Below are 22843 nucleotides of genomic sequence, written 5' to 3' on the forward strand. Positions count from 1 at the left end.
TGGCCCAGTGCCTGGGGTTCCCGGGGTGGCCCTGCAGCCCTGCATGCACTACCTTGTCCAGGAAGTCCTCCAGGTGGCAGACCCTCAGGGGCAGCAGGGCCAGCCTCTCTGGCTGTGTGGCATTGAGCTGTGTGAGGACGGCCTCCTAGCTAGCCCTGTAGATGCTCTGTTCCAGGAAGTTGAACTCATCAATGAGGCCCAGGATGTTTTTGCGGGGACACAGGGTGGGGCTGTGGGGCCTGTGCTGCCACCCACTGCCTGAGCCAGCAGATGTGTCCAGGCACAGGGCCCATGGCACCCTGGGGGCCCAGCCCACCCACGTCTCTGCTCCTGCGGGGAACCCGTGTGCACTATTGCTCCGGGAAGGGGCGGCCTCATCCTGCAAGCCCCGGGCTGGCACAGGGGCATTGTCTTCTGCAGCTCAGCTGAGGGGCCCAGCCTCCCATTTTCAGAACTCGCGGGTCAGCATTCAGGGGCTGAGAACCCCCGCCCTGTGACCTGAGAGCCCCCATCTGCCCACACCCGGTGTCGCGCAGCTCCCGAGGTCGGCTTTGGGGCTCGCTGTCCACACAGCTGCTCCTGTTGCCCTCCCGCACAGTCCACTGAGCTCTGATCTGGGCATTGAGGCTCCCGGCTGGGGGTCCAGCAGAGCCCAGCCCTCCTTTGTCAGCTTCCTGGGTCGCTCAAGTGCCATGTCTTCTGCAGGTTTGCTGTGTTCTGTCGGCAGCCGGTCTGGCTGCTCAGAAGGCCCCGTGTCCAGTGTCCTAAATGCAGGAGGCCGTGATGTGCCTCACGGAGGAAGCTGCGTGTCAGGTGGGTGCCAGGCATGACAGCGCCACTGACCACACTCAGTGCGGGGGCGTCGGTGCCTTGTATGAAGCAGAGTCTCACGCAGCCACGCAGAGTAGGGCCAAGTGTGGCCAGGGGAGGAAGTACGAGCCCCATCCTGATGCCCCAGGCACCCAGCCCAGTGCCCCCAGTGTGGGCACGGTCGCCGGAGTGGGAGCCCTGGCCCAGAGCCCCCTCAGCCAGTGCTGGCAGAGACCCAGGGAGTGGGAGCCCCGGCCCAGCGTCCCCTCACCCAGTGTTGGCAGAGACCCTGGGAGTGGGAGCCCTGGAACAGAGAGAAGCATCTTTGCATGGTGCAGCATGTCCGCCACTTGCTATGCTCCATGGAACCCCGGGAGTCAGGCTGAGATGTGACAGGACCCTGTCCTTGGGGTCTGGGTGGAGGAGCTGGAGAAGCTCCTTCAACACTGGTGAGGGTGGCGCTGAGGTGAGGCACACACACATGAGGCACACATGAGGTGCACACATGGGAAGCACACAGGCGCACATGAGGCACACACACACGTGAAGCACACACATGCTCAGTGCTCCTGGGGCACCAGCTCCAGCAGCACTGCCCATGGCTGGCCTGTCCTCTACCTCCTCCCTCTGAGCGGTGTGGGGTTGGCACAGGCACCACCCATTGGCTCTGCATGTGGGGGCCGTCCTGAGTGCCAACGGGTTCAGCAGGACCCTTGGGTGCCTAGAGTCCCCTCTTGGGAATGCGTACTCTGTGGGAGCAGGGCTCCCTATGCCAGAGGCTGCAGCCCATCCAACACCCCAAATGAGACATGTCTGGACGGCCGGGCGGAGGGCCTCAGGGTTGCTCGGGCGGCATCGGCGTACTGGGGCTGCCTTAGGGCCATGCACTGTGCACATCTCAGAGCGGAAGAGGCCTCCTGTGATCCTGGAGGTCCCGGGCGCACGGGGTTCAGTGGCAGCCCCCCAGAGGTTCCAGGGGGCACCCCTCTGTCCCTGACTCGGGGCCCACGTCCCCCAGGGCAACCTCAGCTCCATCCACTCCTGAGTTTCATCTGCTGAGACCCTTTTTCCAGTGAGGGTCCTCAGGAATGGTGGCATGCCTGCTCCACCCCTGCCCACTGCGTGGCCTGGCCTCACCTGTCCAGGCACTGCCTGTGGTCCGTGGTGGCCTTGAAGCCCATGACAGAGAAGATGGCAACAGAGGCTTTCAGGGAAGTCATGCTTTTCACCAGGGAGATGACCACGGCATCCTTCTCACAGTTGTTCCTGCACATGGGGGCACTCAGGGCCTCAGGAGGGCCCCCTGCCCACTGACCTGGGCCCCTCACACAGGGGTACTAAGGGCCTCGGGAGGGCCCCCTGCCCACTGAGCCTGGGCCCCTCACACAGGGGCTGCATTCAGGACCCCCCGCCCATCAAGCCTGGGACCCTCACATGGGGGCCTTCCCCTAGGGCCCCACTGAGCCTGGGCCACACCCCACTGCCTCGCTCTATTCCTTCACCGTTTGTGGAAAGGCTCAGAGCTGCACTCAGCACCCTGTGGGCCCCAGACCTGCCCCAGGCCACAGTCAGGCTGGGCACACACAGCAGCTCCTGGAACGGACAAGCCAGGTGGATCCCACCCCAGGCCAGCAGGTCCCACAGCACCGTCCCCAGCTCAGCCCTTGCTGGCTGGCACTGCAGCGCCAGGGTGCCAAGCATCCTGGGGCAGCCACCCACCTGGGCGGGTTGTAGCTGGCAAAGGCGATGTGTCCACCGAAGTCCAGGGACAGAGAGAAGATCTGGGTGGCTGCATCCAGCCACACCCGCACATTCTGGAGAATCTGCATCTGGAATGTGAACACAGCAGATGCTGTTTCAGAACGTTCCCTGGCCCTTTTGGGTCACACCACAACCAGGTGTGACCTGTACAGATTCCAAGAACCGTTCAGGACTTTGTGCCAGGAGGGAGCTTGCTTGGCGTTGCAGCTGACATGGCTCCCCTGTTCTGTGATGCAGCCAGCAAGCTGTGCCTTCATCAGGCCCACAGCAGAGCATGGCTGGCACTCGGTGGTGGGGCCTAGAACCAGATCTGAGCTGACTCCAACCAGGATATGCTCCCTGCCCTCTCCCATGTGTGGCTTTGGCTGTGTGAGGCCCCTGGGCAGGGGCATTTGCACCCACTGCCCCATTTGCCCACTGCTGGGTGTCTGGGGAGACAGCCTCATGCCCAGGTGTGCAGCTGACTCCTGGTGGTGGTCAGCAGCCCTGGAAACCCCCTTGGGATCCTGGACCAATGGAATGGTCTAGAAGCGCTGCAGACTCCAAGGAGAAGCCCCTTGGTCCTGTGTGCCACACCTGCTGGACGCTTCTGCCCCAGGTGACAGCTGATTCCAGTTGGCCCCTCCCCCACACTCCCACCTTGTCAGCACCTGGATTTCCTGCAGGTGCACAAGTCCACACACCCCAGACCAAAGTCCCTGCCCCGACACTGCTGAGACCCTGAGGCCCTCATCCTTTGCCCAGTGGGTGCCCCCTGCCCCCTTCCGCTTATGTTAGGGGGTGAACAGGTAGCAGAGCCCATATGTGGCATGCACACCCTGCCCCAAGAGCCAGCAGGGCCATAGGTGCCAGCACAGTTGACCCTGCAATGGAGTGGCCCCCACCCTTCAGCCGAGCCATGCTCTCTCACTTCCCTATGAGGCTGAGATGGGGAAATGAGGCCCAGGGCCTGGTGTGTGAACGGATGGGGATCTGGGTGGCCCCTGGGTCCAGAGAGGACCAGTGACCAGGAGAAGTCACCTGGCCACACTGGCCGTGCCCTCAACCATCTTGTTGCCATCCAGAGGGCAGCAGCTCCAGGGCAATGGGTGCTGGAAGGAGTTGAGGAAGTACCACAGCACCCAGGTGCTGTAGTACAGGCTGACCAAGAGGACACCTTGAAGCAGTCCAGCTCTGCGGACAGCAAGGACAATGCATCCCATGGCAGGGGAGGAGCGGTGCCACCACGTGCAGAGCAGGTCCTCCTGGGGAGCTGAGGAGGGGGTGGCCTACCTACGCCGCCCAGGTAGGGGGAGATGGCCATCCACACCCCAGTGCTGCCCCTGCGCAGGTGCTGGCCAATGGCGAGCTCGATGTGGAAGAGCAGGATCCCCTCAAAGACCAGGGCAATGAAGTAGGGGATGAGGAAGGCCCCTGCCAGGACACAGAGGTCAGGGGATGGCCACCCTCTGCTCCCCATTGGGGCACCTGGTGTGTTGCTGGCGGCCAGCCCTGGTTCTGGCCGAGTGTGGTTGGCATAGCTGCCAGCTGCATACTCAGCCTCGTGGGAGAATAAACCAGCCAGGCGGCACTGTGGGGCAGACTCAGAAGCTGTCTGTGTGGTCAGTGTGGACAGGCAGAGTGTGTGTGGCCAGTGTAGACAGGAGTGTGCGCAGCCAGTGTGGACAGTGTGTAAGTGGCCAGTGTGGACAGGCAGAGTGGTCATGGCCAGTGTGGATAGGCAGAGTGGGCACGGCCAGTGTGGACAGGTGGAGTGGGCATGGCCAGTGTGGACAGGCGGAGTGGGCATGGCCAGTGTGGACAGGCAGAGTGTGTACGGCCAGTGTGGACAGGTGGAGTGGGCATGGCCAGTGTGGAGAGGCAGAGTGGGCATGGCCAGTGTAGACAGGTGGAGCAGGCAAGCAGACACCTGGAACAGGAGCTGGCATGAGGACGAGGAAGGGCCGCCAGCTCAGAAGACCCTGGAACTGCCCAGGAGCGAGGAGGGTGAGTGCGGCCATGCAAGATGTGGAGGTATTCTTTACAAAATTCCAAGTGACGGGTGATGGGCGCTGAGTGGCTGGGGTGAGACCGCCCCTCAGCACAGCCTGGGGAGGAAGGGGAGTAAGAAGACAGAATGTTCCGGCATGTTCAGCTGTGCTTGCTGCATCTGGAAACAGGTGCCATAGCAGCACGTTGGGGCGGCTGCTCCTCCCTCACCTGCATCCCTGATGAGAGGCCCCCTCCCCTGACCTCTGTGTCCCCAAGGCCCTGGCCCCTGAGGGAATCTCCCCAGGTTCCTCACTGGAGAGGGTCGGGCATGGGCATCCCAGGCCTGCTCGTTAAACGGGGGCACTTGGGCAACGACAGCCCTGAGGGCAGCAGCCCCTGGCTGGTGCACACATGTGGCAGCACAGGTGCATCCATGATGCTGGTGAGCCTGGGGCTCCTGTCACCCCACAAGGAGCCTTGGGATATGCCAGCCCCCATGAACGTGGACACCAGGGTGATTGCCCCCTGGAGACTGGCTCCACACCAAGGGGCAGCGCCGCTGGGAATGGAGCTGCGTGCTGGCCTGGGACCCCATGTGCGGGCCCCTGAAGTCCCCGGGGCTCAGACACCAAGGCCGGGCTCTTCCTGGGGCCCCATGTGTCTGGTTTCCTGGGATGGTGGTGCTGCCCAGGGGTCAGGGGTGGGGAAGGCAAGCCCCTTGGCTACCCAGATGTGGCTGGCAGGCTCACCTCCGCCATGGGTCTGGCACAGGTATGGGAACCTACAGATGTTCCCCAGCCCCACAGCAAACCCCATGCAGCTGAGCAGGTACTGGAGCTTGTTGTCCCACCAGGGCCTCTCATCCTCCTGTGCATCCATGGCTAGGTCTGGGCTGAGGTCCTGGGCCATAGCGGTCCAGTGGCTCAGGGAGCATCCAGACCACACCGCACCTGCACCCTCTGCTGTCCTGGAGCCTGAGCGTCCCCTCCATCGCGTCCTCTGGTTTATTTACAGGAAAGCCGGTGGAGCCCGGTTAATTGGTAACCTGGTGCCTGACCATGCCCGCATCCCCAGCCCTTCTCCCACAAGCATGTCCAATGTCAGCTGCAGGCTGGTACCACCACAGAGAGAGCTGTCCCTGCGACAGCCGTGTGCTCCTGTTGGGGATGCTCAGGGGCATGGTGAGTTGGTTTTAGTTATTTATCTGTAACAAGTGTTTTGATGTTGAGGTAATGCAGACTCATGCTCATTGGTGACAGGGTCAGAGGTCCCCGCTCCCCTCCCCCACCCTCGGTTTGCCAAGGTGGCCTGTGAAGCTGAGTCAAGGATGTGGACACCTCAAGACCCAGAACATCCATCACCAGGGAGCCCCGCCCTCCACCCAGGACCCTGGCAGCCCCTGACCTCCCCATGCCATGCAGTTCCCAACAGGGTCAGCAGATAAAGGCTGTTGCCTGGCCACATGTGGCTGTGGTGGCTGTGGCTTCCCTGCTTCTGGGCAGCATAGGAGGGGGCTTAGTCCTCAGGTCACACCTGTCTCCTGACACCTCGGGAGTCTGAACATGGCTTCCTAGCCAGTCCTATGTGGCCTGTACCAGGGGCTGCACCTGCTCCCTAGCCCAGCCTGGGGACCTCAGAGTGGAGCCCACACCCTCCCCAGAGCTACAGGAGTCCCTGAGGTGACCCCCACTGAGCACAACAGGGACAGAGCCTTTGGGAGGCAGACAGTCCTGCCCAATGCCCAGCCTGTCTCGGCCACAACACGTGGCCTTGTGGACAGCATCCCGATTGCAGCCCACAGGGGAGTGGAGCTGACTGCCAGCCACACCGATCCTGGGGACACATTTGCCTGTCTAGACATACACAGAGAACAGCAGATGCAGTGGTTTATTTAGACGGGGACACTTGATGTCCATGAACCTGCCTGTCTGTCACATTGACAAGGATGCCAAGCAGCAGCACTGTGCTCCAGAGGTGTCACATGACCACCAGCCTCCTGGATGGCACACCTGGCCAGGCCTTGCCAGGTGCACCACAGGGCGATGGAGGGGTGAGTGCTGAGTGGTCAGAACACGTCCCAGCTCTGCCCTGCTCCATGTCTGCGGTGGGCTGGGTGGCTGGAACTGCAGGACTGGAGCTTGTTGCCAGGGTCTCTGGGAGGAAGGGGACCCCCCAGCATCCCAGCCCAACTTGTGATAATTCTAGAAAGTCTGCTTGAAGGGAAGCACCCAGGCTTTTCTGCAGAGCATGGAGGTGGCCGTTTGTGGAAGCAGATGCCACAGGTACAGCTCGCGTGGGGCTGAGGTTGGTGTCAAGTCCCAGGGCCATCCACCCCAACCCAGCCCTGGGCTCCAGGGGGGCCAGGAGGCATGCAGCATCCTTGGTGGCAGGGGCCAGGGCCAAGTTACCCTGTAACCCTCTCTCCCAACATCTGGCTAACAATTCACAGTTAATGTCCCTGTAAGAAAACAGCTGTTGTCTTTCTCTGGCTGGGCCACACTGAGCTGCACTCAGGGTGTCTGTCCGTGCCAGGCAGAAGCAATGATTAAATGGTGAATATTCATTAAGCCAGGGGTGGAGGGGCCAGGGCATGGGGGGTGTGGCCACGTCACCACAGGCTCTATGGGCTTCTGGTAAAAGGGCCCAAACCCTGACCTCAGGGGTCTCTAGGTCAAGGGTCTGTAGCTAGGGGGAGGGCACAGGGTGGGGACTGGGAAATGAGAATGGCTGTAGGGGCCAAGTCAGTAGCCCACGCTCCAGGCTCCACGGCCATCCATGACAATCTGGGGTGCAGCAGGTGCAGCCTCCCCACCCCTCAGCTCTTGACTTTGGGGGGCATACCCAGGGCTGTGTGGCATGCTGCACCGTGTTCATGACAAGGAGACTGGGCCCACATGGTGGACGTGTGTGCCATGAATATGTAAATACAGATGCACACATGTATGTGAACACGTGTGCACCTGGAGATGCACACACATGTACGTGCATACAAGCAGTGTGTGTATACGTGTAAGCACGATGCACATGTCCTCATGTGCACAAAATATACAGCTACATATGTACAGATGCACATACACACATATCCATGCATATGCATACACCCATAAAACATGCACATGTATGCACACAGGCATACGTGCACACAATACATACATATCCAGGCATGCACACAATGCTGACATAACTCACATGTACACACATGTGTGCATAGACATGCATGCATATGGAGAAACATCACATACACATGAATGAATATACACATGTACAACATACGTGTTTACACATTCAGGCTAGTGCACACATGTATGCAATGCTCACACATACACATGAATGTCTGCACACATGCACTCACATGCAGACACATGTAGCCTGGGGCTGGGCCCCTCAGTACTTGAGGTCCCTGTTCACGGAGGCTGTGGACTGTGTGCTGACCAGGCCCTGCTGCTCCTCTGGCTACTGGCAGCGGCCTCTGATGAGCTTGTAGATGGCGAAGCATGGGATAATGAGGCTGGGCACACCGGCCATGACCACCACCACCACGTACACCCAGGGCAGGTACCCGACCTGCCGGGATTTGGGGAACTCCTGGGGGAGAACCAGGCCTGAGATGAGCACACACATGGCCTCCGCCCTGACCTGCGACCCTCCCCTGAGCACATTCATGGCCTCCGCCCTGACCTGCGACCCTCCCCTGAGCACACTCATGGCCTCCGCCCTGACCTGCGACCCTCCCCTGAGCACATGCAGGGCCTCCGCCATGACCTGTGACCCTCCCTGGCGTGGTGGCCCTGGGCACTCACGTAGCTGGGGTCCCAGATGCTGTAGGTTAGCTTCTTGCTGACTTTGACCACGAAGTAGAAGAGGAAGATGACCAGCATGATCAGGGGGCTGACCACCCGCCACATGAGCTGCCAGAAGATGTTGGGCTTGTGCCCAATCATGAACTCAATGTCCTTGTTGAACCTGGAGGCAGAGGCCAGTATGGTGTCGACTGACCTGGGTGAGACACTGACCACCTGCCTCACCCTGCACTCTGGGCCTTTCACAGATGGACGTGTGGACACATACAGTGCCAAGCACAGCTGCACAGCTGTGGGGCCAGGCGCATGGCCAAACCCGCACTGCATGATATTACCAGAGCATGGCCAACCCTGTGTACCTTGGCCTGCCCCTCAGCTGCACACTTGTACTTGTACACATGGCCTCTGCACAATTGGCCTGCACACACCTGTGCCTGCACACCTGTACATGCACACCTGAGCCTGCACACCTGGCCTGCACACACCTGGCCTGCACACACCTGGCCTGCACAAACCTGTGCCTGTACACCTGGCCTGCACACACCTGGCCTGCACAAACCTGTGCCTGTACACCTGGCCTGCACAAACCTGTGCCTGTACACCTGGCCTGCACACACCTGGCCCGCACACACCTGTGCCTGCACACCTGTACCTGTGCACCTGTACCTGCATACCTGTGCCTGCACACCTGGTCTCAGAAGCAGCTCACCTTGATAGCTTCTCAGGCTGCTCTCTGGTGGCCATCCCACCCAGCAAGGTGAGTACCCAGATGTCTGGCCAGTGGGGGCTGAAGGCCCCCCTCTGGAAAGGCCTGGAGCTCCAGGGAGATAACAGCCCCCCACTACAACATAGGTACCCCAGGCCGAGGGCCCCAGCCCCACTGCCCACCCACCCTTGTTCCTCTGCTGCACCTGCACCCAGGCTGCTGTGGGGGACCCAGACCAAGGCTCTTGCTTGGCTGAGTGGCAGAGGGTCTGCTCACACCGTGGTCTCCATGCTCATACACCCCAAGTTCTGGGCGGTCTAACAATGCTGCTGTCAGTGCTTGCTCTGCACAGCTAGGTGTAGGAGAATCCGGAAGCCAGAGGGGCATGGACTGCCCCTGGGGGGCCCTGTGGAGCTCCCTCCTGGGACTCAGGGCTGCTGCTCTGCTGTCTGCCTTGTGCCCCCCAAGGCCAGCCCCAGCACGGCTCCCCACCGCCTCCTCCCTCGTACCTGTCAATGCCATACACGTAGAGGATCCTGAACATATTGAAGAATGCAATGATGAGCAGGGGGATGGAGCCCACATAGCTGTCCAGCAGGTCGCTCCTTGGGGCTGCCATCTGCAGGCCAGGTGTGCAGGCACAGGTGTGTGCAGGCCAGGTGTGTGCAGGCCAGGTGTACAGGCACAGGTGCACAGGTACAGGTGTGCAGGCACAGGTGTGTGCAGGCACAGGTCAGGAAGTTCCTTGGAGCAGAGCCAGGATGACGCCGGGTGCGGGGCATGGTGGGGGCGGTACAACTCACATGCTGAAGCAGTCGTCGTAGCACTAGGTGGCGTGGAACCAATGATGGAGTAGATCACTGTGGCCGAGTACACGGACGTGAAGCCATTGATGGAGGTGATCCCCGAGTCCATCTCACAATTGTTGCTGTGGCGAGAGCGGCATCACCCCACAGGCATCACCCCACTGCCGGTCCCAGGACTGAGGACCCAGGGCCTGCTGGGAAGTGGGCTGGGCAGGAGTCCACCTGTGCCCCTCCAAGCAGGTGTGGGCACTGAGAACTCAGACGGCTGGAGGGCTGTGCCCAGCATGGGAGCCCAGAGCACTACCAGAAGTAGTCCACAGAGGAGCTGAGCGTGCACTCATTAGTGTAGCCTGCAGGGTCATGGCCGTGATGCATGTCAGCAGGAGCAGCACACGTGCACACACCCATGCCAGGCTTGCGTGCTCCCTGGCCCCTGACGGCCTCCCTCTTCCTCTGCTGCCCTGAGGGGAGCGAAGTCTTGGGGCTCCTTGCCCCCAATCCCTCTAGGACCCTGGCTCTGGCCCCAGGTGGCACTGCTCACCCATGAGGTTCTGGCCCAGTAGGCACTGGCTCCAGGGCAGCGGGTCCTGGAAGGAGTTGAAGAAATACCGCAGTATCCAGGTGATGATGGTGTTGTAGTACAGCCCAACCATGAAGGACGCCAGCATGGCGGTGATGCCTGCCTGGGTGGGAGGGGCCTTCAGGGGAGTTTCCATGCATGGTGGGGCAGGGGCTCCTACAGGTGCTTGCCTCTAACAGAACCAAGCGTGAGGGGACCAGGAGAGGCAGCCGGGGAGGACTGGATCGTGGGCTTCAGGGCAGGGGCCTCCTGCCCCAGGAGTTCTGATCAGTGGACCCTGCCTGGTGCCCTGGCTGGAGGTCTGAGTGAGCCAGTGCCCCGGTCACAGAGCTGGTCAATGAGTGACCCCCGGGGCTGGCAAGGTGTGGGAGTGGATGGAGGCTGCTTGAGCAGGTGGCCAGTGCCCCCTGCTGGGCCCTTCCTCTGAGCAGTCAGGCTGTGCCCCTCCACTCTGTGCCGACACTGCCCATGCCCCCCAGGTGCCCATGGAGGGGCCTACCTATGCCCTTGAGGGCCGGGTGCACGGCACTCCACATGCCCACAGGCCCCTTGCACAGCCTCTGCCCCGTGGCGAACTCCAGGTACAGCAGGGGGATGCCCTGGAGGACCAGCAGGATGAGGAATGGGATCATGAAGGCCCCTGGGGAGGCAGCACCAGTCAGGGCAGGTCCCCTTCCAGGGGGGCCACGTAGGGGCTGCACAGTGCCCGCCTGGTGGCCCTCCCAGCCCGCGGCTGCCCAGGAGCCCCAGCGTGTGCAGGCAGCACCTGTGGAGCCAGGCAGGGCCAGGCCACCTTGCAGCTGAGTGACTGATCCATCACAGACTGGCTGCTGCCCCTGGAGCTGCCCGCCTTGGGCTCTCAGCAAGTTTAGCCAAAACGCAGGAGCTCCGTTGTCCATGTATATCCAGCTCCAGACCTGACAGAACTGTGCACACGTGTGTGCGCACACACGTGTTTACATGTGCTGTGTACATGTATGTGCACACACATGTTGATATACATGTGTGCATGCATGCACACATGTGTGCTTGTGTGTGGGCACATGTGTAATGTGCTTTATGTGTATGTGTGCGTACGTGTGTGCGCACGTGTGTGTGATGTGTGCACACGTGTACGTGTGCATGTGTGTGTGTGTGTGTACACTACTGAACTTGGCCTGCAGTGTCTGTCAGGCCCCCTGGTTGTGCCCTGTGTGTGCTCCGTGAGAACCACATTGATGGGAATTTTTTGCAGTCCAAAGACAACATCAAGATGGTTGTTTGGCCCCGGGGGTATGGGGCCCACAGCCCACTCCGGAGGGCCTGGGTTCGAGTCCCAGCTCCACCCCCAGTTCCAGCCTCCTGCTGACAGCCACCAGGGAGGTGGTTCAAGGACCTGGCTCCCGGGCACCCACGTGGCTTGGCATTCAGGGAGTAAACCAGCAGGCAGAGCTGTCTGTCTTTCAAGTAAGTTAGTTAAGTCAAAAAAACATGCAGCACCAGGGGACAGTGGCAACCTCTGGCCGGTGAGGAAATGCTGGTGCGTTCTGACCTCAGGGATTCTCGCCCAGGAACCCAGAGAACAGCCAGACTCCACTCCAGACATCACCATCACTCAGATCCAGGCCAGCAAGGGCCACATCTCAGCAGACGAGAGCCAAGCAGAGTGCCCACCCCAGAGCTAAGTCCAAGTCTCCCGAGACTTGGCCCCCACCGTGCAGAACAAGGCAGCTGTCCCCCGATGGATGGACAGATGGACAGAGCAGAGAAGTTCCTGTGCTCGGGCCTGGGGTGTTGTGTGAGTGACATTAGTGGATGCCAAAGGACACCTGTAGCCCTCACTCACAGGAGGACCTGAGAGAGACAGGAAGCAGAGCATGACTGCCAGGGGTGGGGCCAGGGAGTCACTGACAAGTGGGCACCCAGCTTTGGGCTGGGGAGATAGAGTCCTGGAGAAGGTGGCAGAGGCAGCTGCACATGGCCCCACCTGCTGCCCCTGCTGCACACGGCACCATCTGCTGCACATGGCACCATCAGCTACACACGACACTACTGCTCCTACTGCACATGGCACCTTCTGAGGCCAGCTCTGCCTCCCCAAGGCCGAGGTCCCCCCTCTCAGGTTCCTCGCTTCCCCTACCCTCCTCACCCTAAGGGAATGCTCCTGGCCATCCCTGGGAGCTCTAGCCTGAGACTTCTGGGAAGTGACCTCTGAATGTGGATGACATTGACCTCATTTTGAAGTTGCAGGAATTCAGGGCTGGGCAGGAACAGGAACCCAGGCCAACTGACCAGGAAGTTCAGTTTGTCTGGTTGTTTTGCAATAATCGAGAAGAGAGATGTGAACTCAAAGGAGAAGCCCCCACTTGCATGAGTTGGCCTGAGGCTGAGACGACCCCAAGTGGAGGCCTCAGGCCATCACGGCTCACACATGCCCAGTGGGCTGTGAGAATGGCCTGCATAGGTGAGCCCCCACCTGGAGTCCACAGGTGCCTCCCATGCCCCTGGCGGGCCAAGGTGGCCCCCTTCCAGCTGGGGGCTTCACCGGGAAGGAGGCATGCAGCAAACCACACTGCCAGGAGCCTGGACGCCAACAGTGGCCCCACACCTGACACCCGGTGGGCGATGTTTCCTCCCTGGACATGGCACAGGATCACCTCGGCACACACTGAAGGCAGCGCCCAGTGGCAGGAAGCAGCGGCCTCCCTGACCCCGTGCCACATGGCAGCGGTGGAAATGAACTTCTGGGTCATCAATGTTCTAGAACAGATCTCTCCCTGTGGCCGCTTAACCACTTGTCCATGCTGCACCAAGTCACACCACCAGCATGCCAGATTGGCCAGGGTTGAATCCTGGATGTTCTATACTTGACCTAGCTCCCTGCTAATGCTCCTGGGGAAGCAGTGGAAGATGAACTAAGAACTTGGATTCCTGCCACTCATATGGGAGATCCAGACGAAGTTCCTGGCTCCTGGTTTCAACCCAGCCCAGCTCTGGTTGTTGTAGCCATTTGAGGAGTGAACTAGTTGATGAAGCTCGCTCTCTCTCTCTCTGTCTCCAATTCACTCTCTCTGTCACTCTTTCAAATAAACCATTAAAAAATACAAAAAGAAAAATCACAATTATTTAAACTAAATGCTTAAAAGCATTAATTAAGTTGAGCATCTGACCATAAAAAAGCAACTGTTAGCAGAGCAGTAAAATATAGGAATGTTCCTATTATAGTTAAGATTGTCTATAATGAACATAAACAGGAAAATTAACATGGAACATTGAAAGCTCTTTTCTCAAGGGCCAGCAGTGTGGTATAGCAGGTATTGCCACCACCTGCAGTGCCAGCATCCCATATGGGCACCAGATTCGAGTCCTGGCTGCTCCACTCCTGATCCAGCTCTCTGTTATGGCCTGGGAAAGCAGAAGATGGCCCAAGCACTTGGGTCCATGCACCTGAGTGAGAGACTTAGAAGAAGCTCCTGGCTACTGGCTTCATATTGGCCCAGCTCTTGCTGTTGTGGTCATTTAGGGAGTGAACCAGCAGACAGAAGACTTCTCTCTTATGTCTCTGCCTCTCTGTAACTCTGCCTTTCAAATAAATCAATAAATCTTTTTTTTTAAAAAAAAGAAAGAAAGCTCTTTTCTCTGGCAGCAGACCCATATGAGATGGCCTCCTTCCAGTCTCTCTTTTCAATATTGTACTAAAAGTATAATCAGGGAAATGAAACAATAAAATTTGAACACTGAGTATAAAAATTTTTTAAAGTTTTATTTATTTTTATTTGAAAGTCAGAGTTACACAGAGGAGAGATAGAGAGAGAGAGAGAGGTCTTCCATCTGATGGTTCACTCCCCCAATTGGCTACAATGGCCGGCACTGTGCCAATCTGAAGCCAGGAACCAGGAGCTTCCCCCTGGTCTCCCACACCAGTGCAGAGGCCCAAGGACTTGATCCATTCTCCAATGCTTTTCCAGGCCATAGCAGAGAGCTGAATCAGAAATGGAGCAGCTGGGTTGAACTGGCACGACCATATGGGGTGCCAGCGCTTCAGGCCAGGGTGTTAACCTGTTGTGCCACAGCAGCTGGCCTCAAAGATTAATTTTTAAGTAACAAAACTATCCATACAGAGATAATCCTAAAACAAACTGATAGGAGAACTAAACAAGAATCCTGGGTACAAGATCAACTTATACCATCAATGGGGTTACTATATATCACCAAGAAACAAATAGAAATCTATTTTAAAGGAAAAAGATACAGACTAGAAGCAAATAAGTCTTTGCAGTATATTTAAATATTCTTCAAAACAATAAAAAATACTGAAGTAACATTAAAGAGAAGTATGCCAAGAATCTGATGAAACTGAAAGGCTCTGGCCAGTGCCGCAGCTCATTAGGCTAATCCTTGGCCTGCGGCGCCAGCACCCCAGGTTCTAGTCCTGGTTGGGGTGCCTGATTCTGTCCCAGTTGCTCCTCTTCCAGGCCAGCTCTCTACTGTGGCCTGGGAAGGCAGTGGATGATGGCCCAGGTCCTTGGGCCCTGCACCCGCATGTGAGACCAGGAGGAAGCACCTGGCTCCTGGCTTCAGATCCACAGAGTGCGCTGGCCGTAGTGGCCACTTGGGGTGTGAACCAACGGAAAAAGGAAGACCTTTCTCTCTGTCTTTCTCTCGCTGCCTAACTCTGCCTGTCAAAAAAAAAAAAAAAAGAAAAGAAAAAGAAAAAGAAACTGAAAGGCTAGATTTAGTAAATGTTAGTGAATTGTGACTGTGATGCTAAGTTCTAGGTCACAAGATCCCAGCAGGATCACAGACATGGTGGGGATTGAGGGATCTCAGGTGGAATCATCAGGGACATGACAGTACAGGCTGCTGTCAAGAGAGCCAGCCCCCAGGAGGATGAGGTGGCGTTAGACTTGAGCTGAATGTCCCCCATCAGAAACTGCCCAAAGGACTACCCCTATGCCAGGGCAATTCTCATTGGTTGAATCTTTTCTGATGTCATGCATAATCACCAGCTGAACAAACTGTGTCCAATCAGGTATGCTGAGACAACACTGCAGTACTATATGGGATCTTTGATCTTGGTGTTGCCAAACACAGCTTCTCTAGTCTGCTCCCAAGAGAGGCTCTAGGTGGCTCAGTCTTTGCTGCTCTGTGAATTCCGCTCACCACAGGAGCCTTCAGAAGGATTCCCAAACACCTCAGAAGCTGAAAAATAGAGAGTATATGGAAACAATTCCATCAAGCTTGCAGGATGTGAGCTGGGCTGGCAGCTGGGACTGTGAGTATCCTCTCTTGTCCCTGCATTTAGTTTCCTTGGCTCAGTCCTAGAGCCAATCTTGCCAAATTGTGTTGTGAGGATGAGAGAATCCTCAGGGAGAATACAGACTTCATCATGTATGGAAGAGAAGCTGTGACATATAGGGTCCTCTCTCCCTCCTTTCTCTCCAGGGGTGACCTGACTCCTCTTAGTTGGGAAACAGGTCATCAAGCCCACAACCCAATTCTCTTAGCATAGCCCTTCCTCAGGATCCGATGCTGTTTTCTCTTGCTAATAACACAATACTATAGAGTTATAGTGTAAGTGATAAAAAAGTAGCTTTATTTGGCTCAAATCCAAGGTTGGGAGCAGCCTATGGTTGCAGTGTTCTTTTTGGCAGAGGTCTAGATGTGGCACAGAGGCTATGTGGCCCAAAAAAGGGAATGCAGGAGAGGCCAATACAAAGTGGCTTTTTAAAAATATATTTGCTGAGGCTGGCACCACAGCTCAATAGGCTAATCCTCCACCTGTGGCACCGGCACACCAGGTTCTAGTCCTGGTCAGGACGCCGGGTTCTGTCTCAGTTGCTCCTCTTCCTGTCCAGCCCTCTGCTGTGGCCAGGGAGTGCAGTGGAGGATGGCCCAAGTCCTTGGGCCCTGCACCCGTATGGGAGACCAGGAGGAAGCAGCTGGCTCCTGGCTTCGGATCAGCGTGGTGCGCTGGCCACAGCGCACTGGCCGTAGCAGCCATTGGAGGATGAACCAATGGTAAAGGAAGACCTTTCTCTCTGTCTCTCTCTCTCACTGTCTAACTCTGCCTGTCTATATATATATATTTGCTGAGCTGGCGCTGAAGAGTAAGGAGCTAAGCCTCCACCTGTGGTGCTGGAATCCCATATGGGTGCTGGTTCATGTCCCAGCTGCTCCTCTTCCTATCCACCCCTCTGCTATAGCTTGGGAAAACAGTAGAAGATGGCCCAAGTGCTTGGGCCCTTGCACCTGCATGGAAGACCTTGGAAGAAGATCCTAGTGTTGGCTTGGTGCAGCTGTGGTCATTGTGGCCGCATGGGGAGTGAACCAGTGGATGGAAGATCTTTCTCCCTGTTTCTCCCTCTATCTGTAACTCTGCCTCTCAAATAAACAAAATATTTAAATAAAGATATATTTATTTACTTGAGAGGAAGAGTTAAGAGATACACACACACACACATACAGAGTGATCCTCTGTCCACTGGTTCATGCCCCAAGTGGTCAAAATGATCAGATCTGGATGAGGCCAATGCTGAGTCTGGAATGCCATCCCCATCTCCACATGGGTGCAGGGAGGCAAGCACTTGGGACATCCCCTACCACCCTCACATTAGCAAGGAACTAGATCAGAATTGGAGTGGTCAGGACTTGAACTGGCACCCATATGGCTTGCTGGCATTGCAGGTTGCAACTTAACCCATTATACCACAAAGCCAGTCCCCCAAAGTAATTTCTATAGCAGACCTCTGGCGATAACTCATTAATCACATGAACAGACTTATCCTAATCACCTCTTATTGATGTGGTGAAGATTAGATTGGTAATTTTAAGTTCATGAGCTGGAAGCCACACCTAATTCACTTTGTGTTGTCATATTCATCTACCTGTCAATCAGGGGACTTCTCCCCAGAAGTACCTCCTTTTACCCAGGACATGGGGGTTGTACCATGTAAACACTTCCGTTTTTCTTTCTTTTTTTAAGTTTCATTTATTTATTTGAAAGCCAAAGTTATATATATAGAGAAGGAGAGGCAGAGAAAGAAAGAGAGAGAGAGGTCTTCCATTCGGTGGTTAATGTCCCAGTTGGCCACAATGGCCAGAGCTGTGCTGATCTGAAGCCAGGAGCTGAGAGCTTCTTCCAGGACTCCCACACAGGTGCAGGGACCCAAGGACTTGGGCCATCTTCTACTGCTTTCCCAGGCCATGGCAGAGAGCTGGATTGAAAGTGGAGCAGCCAGGATATGAACTGGCACCCAAATAGGATGCCAGCACTGCAGGTGGCGGCTTTACCCACTACGCCACCGTGTGGGCACCAACACTTCCATTTTTCTAAGAGTATAACAAGATAGGAAGAACAGAAACTCTCTGTCCTCCACCTAGACTCAGGAGGAGCAGAGCAGGTTATGATAATTCCCTTTCTTTGGTCCCCTTTCTTCCTAAATAAGCCCGTTTGTGTGTGTGTTTTTCACTTTGTAAATAGTTTATCACATGGCATGCTGTGTTTGGGTCTGTGTTTAGTATTCTTCTCTAAGTAAAGGCAAGAACCTGGAAAGTTAATTTAGGCCCTAAACTTAGCCCATAACATTATAAGATGTCATCTAGTTCTATTTCCTAATAACTCATTATTAGGATTCGATCTCCCAATTACTGTCATAGTGGACAAAACATGATCAATCCAAGCAATAAACCTGGCAATAAATGCCTATATTTCCAGATCTTTTTCCACATTACAAATTGGCAACTTTCTCCCCTAATACTTCCAAAACTATCAACTATTTTTCTCTATGACACACTTCATTCAGCTTCAATGTGTTAGGTAGGAAATAACAATTAGCCTATGCATGTAAGAGAGACCTAAGGAACACAAGGCACCACAGAAGGGGGAGCAATGCAGCAGCCCTTAGCAGCCTCAGAAGCACACATTGGAAGCTGCCTAGTATTTTCCACCATAGAATACTGCTCCTACCCTGATAACATTACTGGTGGTCCTAGCCTTCTCCCAAGATAAGCTCCCCAGAGGAATCTCCTGGTACCATCTGGGCTACCAACCTAATAACATTCAGTAATAAAACCTTGGGGGCTAGTTTACCTATTTCATACCTGGCAAGTCCTTTGCCCAGAAGAGGGAAGGGGAAAGAAAAGTGTTGGGAAGAACTGGGCCCCAGGGACCAGTGTTGTGGTGTAGCAGGTTAAGCTTCCTCCTGTAATGCCAGCATCCTATAGGAGCACCAGTTTGGGTCCCAGCTGCTCCATTCCCAATCCAGCTTCCTGCTAATGCAACCTGGGAAAGCAGCAGAAGATGGTCCAAGTCCTTGTGCCTCTGAACCTATGTGAGAGACCCACGTGAAGCTCCTGGCTCCTGGATCTTGGGTTTGAGCTGGAGCAGACCCATCCTTGTGGCCATTTGTGAGTGAACCAGCAGATGGAAGATCTCTCTATCTTTCCTCTCTTTGTAATTCTGCCTTTCAAAAAAATAAAATATTCTTTAAGAAAAGAAAAAAGGAAAAAATAACGGGACCTCATTCCCTGATAAGCCCCAGTCTGAATACATACTTGGTGCTCAACTCTTGGCTGAGCCACCTGTCTGGCCTATAAGTTGTATTCTCCACACTAATCTATGAAACCTTACTTTTCCAGTCTGAATTACTGGGCACCCTCTCAGATTCTTTCTGGAGAGCTGTCCATCCCCATTCTACCCCAACAAATATGCTACATTGCTTACAACTCTTCTGTACCACATCTGAATTCTTTCTTTCATGAGAACAAGAACATTTCCCACTCATCTTTGCTAAAATATACTTGTCATTTTCCCACAGGACAATCAGTAACTCTTTAAAAGTTGTTTTTCTGTTTGTGAACATTTCACATTAGAGGAAAACAGACAATCCCTATCTGACACACCAGTCTTAAAACACTTTGTATTGGAGTGCATGCATGTAGAAGGGGTTAAGATGCCACTTGGATACCCTTTGGTCCTGAAGAGAGGGAATTCTCCTAGAAGCTTTCCTTGGAGGAAGGTTTATCAATGTCTGAGCAGGACTTTGAAGTGCAAAATGCTGGGCTTCTGGAACTTCTGCAGTAGGTGCTGGTCTTCAGGCCTTTCTCATACACACATAGGCTAAATTTCTGACTTGCTACCTAACAGTTCTTGCAGGCATTTGGGGAACAAACCAATGAATGAATTCTCTCTCTCTCTCTCTCTCTCTCTCTCTCTCTCTCCTTTGAAATAAATAAAATAAATTACTTTTTCAAATCTTTGCACATCTCCTTTTACTTATTTTAACAGTAGACATTTTATCAGAATGTCTTTTGTTTTAGGTTCCCCTGGGAAATTTTACAGAATGCTGTCTTCTCAACACACCCTTCAATCTACTCCTTGTCCTGGGCTTCATAACTGCCTGTAGGTGATAACCCAAGATTCCCACAGTGGCCAAGTCTTTTGTAGTGTGAAGTGAATATCAGCCCCTGAATTACTCTCTTGGTGAAATCGGACAAGACCCCCTAAAATTTACCCAGAAATATGGCCCCTTAAAGTTCCCTAGAAATGCTATCTGGGGTGCCACATGTGCTACCGGAATTTGGGGTGCCTTACGATTTCACCATGGGCTTATTACTAAATCCCCAATATTAATAAGCCCAAGATGGTTCTTGCCTAATATTTAGAGAAGAATTCTAAATATCGGCACAGATAAACGAGGCAGCATAGTACATTTTAAGCTTTTATTTAGTAAGAAAGATGCATAAGAGAGTGAGAGCTTTATTTAGGGGAGAGAGGTAAATAGGGGTTTATACCAAGCACCAGGAACCAGTCAAGTGGAAGAGTATCTAGGCCAGGAAGCCTGGAGCACATGGCCCAAAGGCCATGTGCCCTGGAGGCATGGGGCTACAGCAAGCCCCTTCCTGACAAGAGACCAGGGAAAAAGAGCCAGCCGGGCCACACTGATACTGGCTTTTAACCCACTCCAAAGGGGAGTGGTCAATTAACCTGATTGGCTGGTGGGCACCCAGGTGTGGCCAGGTAGGGGAATGAGGCCACACAGGGGCATGGTAAAGGCCTCAGGTAGGGGCATGGGGTCACACAGGGATGTGGTCTTCCAGTTCACAAATCTGATCAATTTTAACCTGTATGCCTGCCTACTTCACTGGGTCTTTCTTCATTGGAGACAGCAGGCTTAAGAAAGTCCTTTCAAGCCAGTGCCACGGCTCACTAGGCTAATCCTCCGCCTTGCGGCGCCGGCACACCAGGTTCTAGTCCTGGTCGGGGCACCGATCCTGTCCCGGTTGCCCCTCTTCCAGGCCAGCTCTCTGCTGTGGCCAGGGAGTGCAGTGGAGGATGGCCCAAGTTCTTGGGTCCTGCACCCCATGGGAGACCAGGATAAGCACCTGGCTCCTGCCATCGGAACAGCGCGGTGCGCTGGCTGCAGCGCGCCTACCGCGGCGGCCATTGGAGGGTGAACCAATGGCAAAAAGGAAGACCTTTCTCTCTGTCTCCCTCTACTGTCCACTCTGCCTGTCAAAAAATAAAAAAAAAATTAAAAAAAAAAGAAAGTCCTTTCAGGGGAGCACCTGATCCCCTAAGACTGAGGGGGTAGGGCATCTACTCTTTTTCTACATTTACATACAACAGCACTGTACTTTCCTTTCTTCCTTTCTGACCTTGGGACAAGCCACACATTTACACATCTGTAATTAACAAAAACTAAGTTTCAAGGAGCTGACCAAACAAAAGAGCCCAGATAAGAAAAGACTTTGTGACAGGCCTTTGGGTTTGCACTTGATCTCATATGAAAGAGAACTCAGAGCACCCAGAAACCTGTTAATTGTGTTCCCAAACTCTCTCTTTTCTTGTAAAGGCCCTGTAGTTAACATGCAAGCAGGAAGAGGTCTTTGGCACCACAGAGTTTGCGGTCTCTGCTGGCCATGCTAATAAATGTCCTGCCTCCTGCATCACCTCTCATTTCTGATGTGTGCAGGCTGCTTGAGGTGAGCTGACTCTGAGGCAGCCAAGGAGCTACAAAGTCTTTCTCTTGGGGATTCTCCATTCTCTCCCTGCCTTGGAGTCTTGGAAAAGCTTCTTGGTACAGGGAAACTGTGCTTGTGATGGAGTCAACAGGATGTGAGACTGGGTAAGGACCCGCTTTTTCTATCATTTGGGCTTCACTTCATTTGTACCTAGCTTGATTGTTCTGGTACCAGTCAGTGGGGATAGGATTCTAAGACCATTACCTCAGGCCCTCCACAAGAAGATTTGGGCTTGCAGATGGCTATGTTTGTGTGAAAATTTCTTTCTCTTTGGTGACATATGGGAGAATCAAATGTAATTGCATCCAAAATCCTAACTGATTAGGGTAGTATATAGTTATGTCCCTACTGACTATGAGAAACTGATGATACTGCTCATGTTATATTCTAAAGAATGAGGTGGCCCAAGGGTTCCCTATGATCTCTCTCTCTCTCTCTCTCTCTCTCTCTCTCTCTCTCTTTTTTTGACTGTTAGAGTGGACCGTGAGAGAGAGACAGAGAGAACGGTCTTCCTTTTCCATTGGTTCACCCCCCAATGGCTGCTGCAGCCAGCTCGCCGTGGCCGGCACACCACACTGATCCGAAGCCAGGAGCCAGCTGCTTCTCCTGGTCTCCCATGTGGGTGTAGGGCCCAAGGACTTGGGCCATCCTCCACTGCACTCCCGGGCCACAGCAGAGAGCTGGACTGGAAGAGGAGCAACTGGGACAGAATTCGGAATCCGGTGCCCCAACCGTGATTAGAACCTGGTGTGCCGGCACCACAGGCGGAGGATTAGCCTATTGAGCTGTGGCGCCAGCCCCCTATGATCTCTTAAAAACAGTTATAACTTTCTGAAGTAGGCAGGCATACAAGCTAAAATTGATTAGATTTGTGAACTGGAAGATCACGCCTTTGCCACGCCCCTGTGTGACCTCAAGCCCCTACCTGAGGTCTTCACCGTGCCCCTGTGTGGCCTCATTCCCCTATCTGGCCACACCTGGGTGCCCACCAGCCAATCAGGTTAATTGACCACTCCCCTTTGGAGTGGGTTAAAAGCCAGTATCAGTGTGGCCCGGCCTGCTATTCTTTCCCGGACTCTTGCCAGGAGGCAGGCTTGCTGTGGCCCCAGGACTCCAGGGCACATGGCCTTTGGGCCACATGCCCTAGGCTTCCTGTCTGATACAGGCCTAGATGCTCTTCCATGTGGCTGGATCCTGGTGCTCAGTATGAACCCCTATTTACCTCTTTCTCTTAAATAAAGCTCTCACTCTCCTATGCATCTTTCTCACTAAATAAAGGCTTAAAATATACCATGCTGCCTCATTTACCTGTGCCGATATTTAGAATTCTTCTCTAAATATTAGGCAAGAACCATCTTGGGCTTATTAATATTGGGGATTTAGTAATAAGCCCATGGTGAAATCG

At 54.8% G+C, this 22843-nt stretch overlaps 1 pseudogene; it reads right to left on the reverse strand.

Annotated features, from left to right (window-relative positions):
* LOC133754827 (sodium-dependent neutral amino acid transporter B(0)AT3-like) overlaps positions 1-5451 on the reverse strand; it is an 11623-nt pseudogene extending 6172 nt beyond the window's left edge.
* Between the last annotated feature and the right edge of the window lie 17392 nt (positions 5452-22843).

The sequence above is a fragment of the Lepus europaeus genome, unplaced genomic scaffold, assembly GCF_033115175.1.
Source record: "Lepus europaeus isolate LE1 unplaced genomic scaffold, mLepTim1.pri SCAFFOLD_29, whole genome shotgun sequence".
In the NCBI taxonomy this organism is placed as follows: Eukaryota; Metazoa; Chordata; class Mammalia; order Lagomorpha; family Leporidae; genus Lepus; species Lepus europaeus.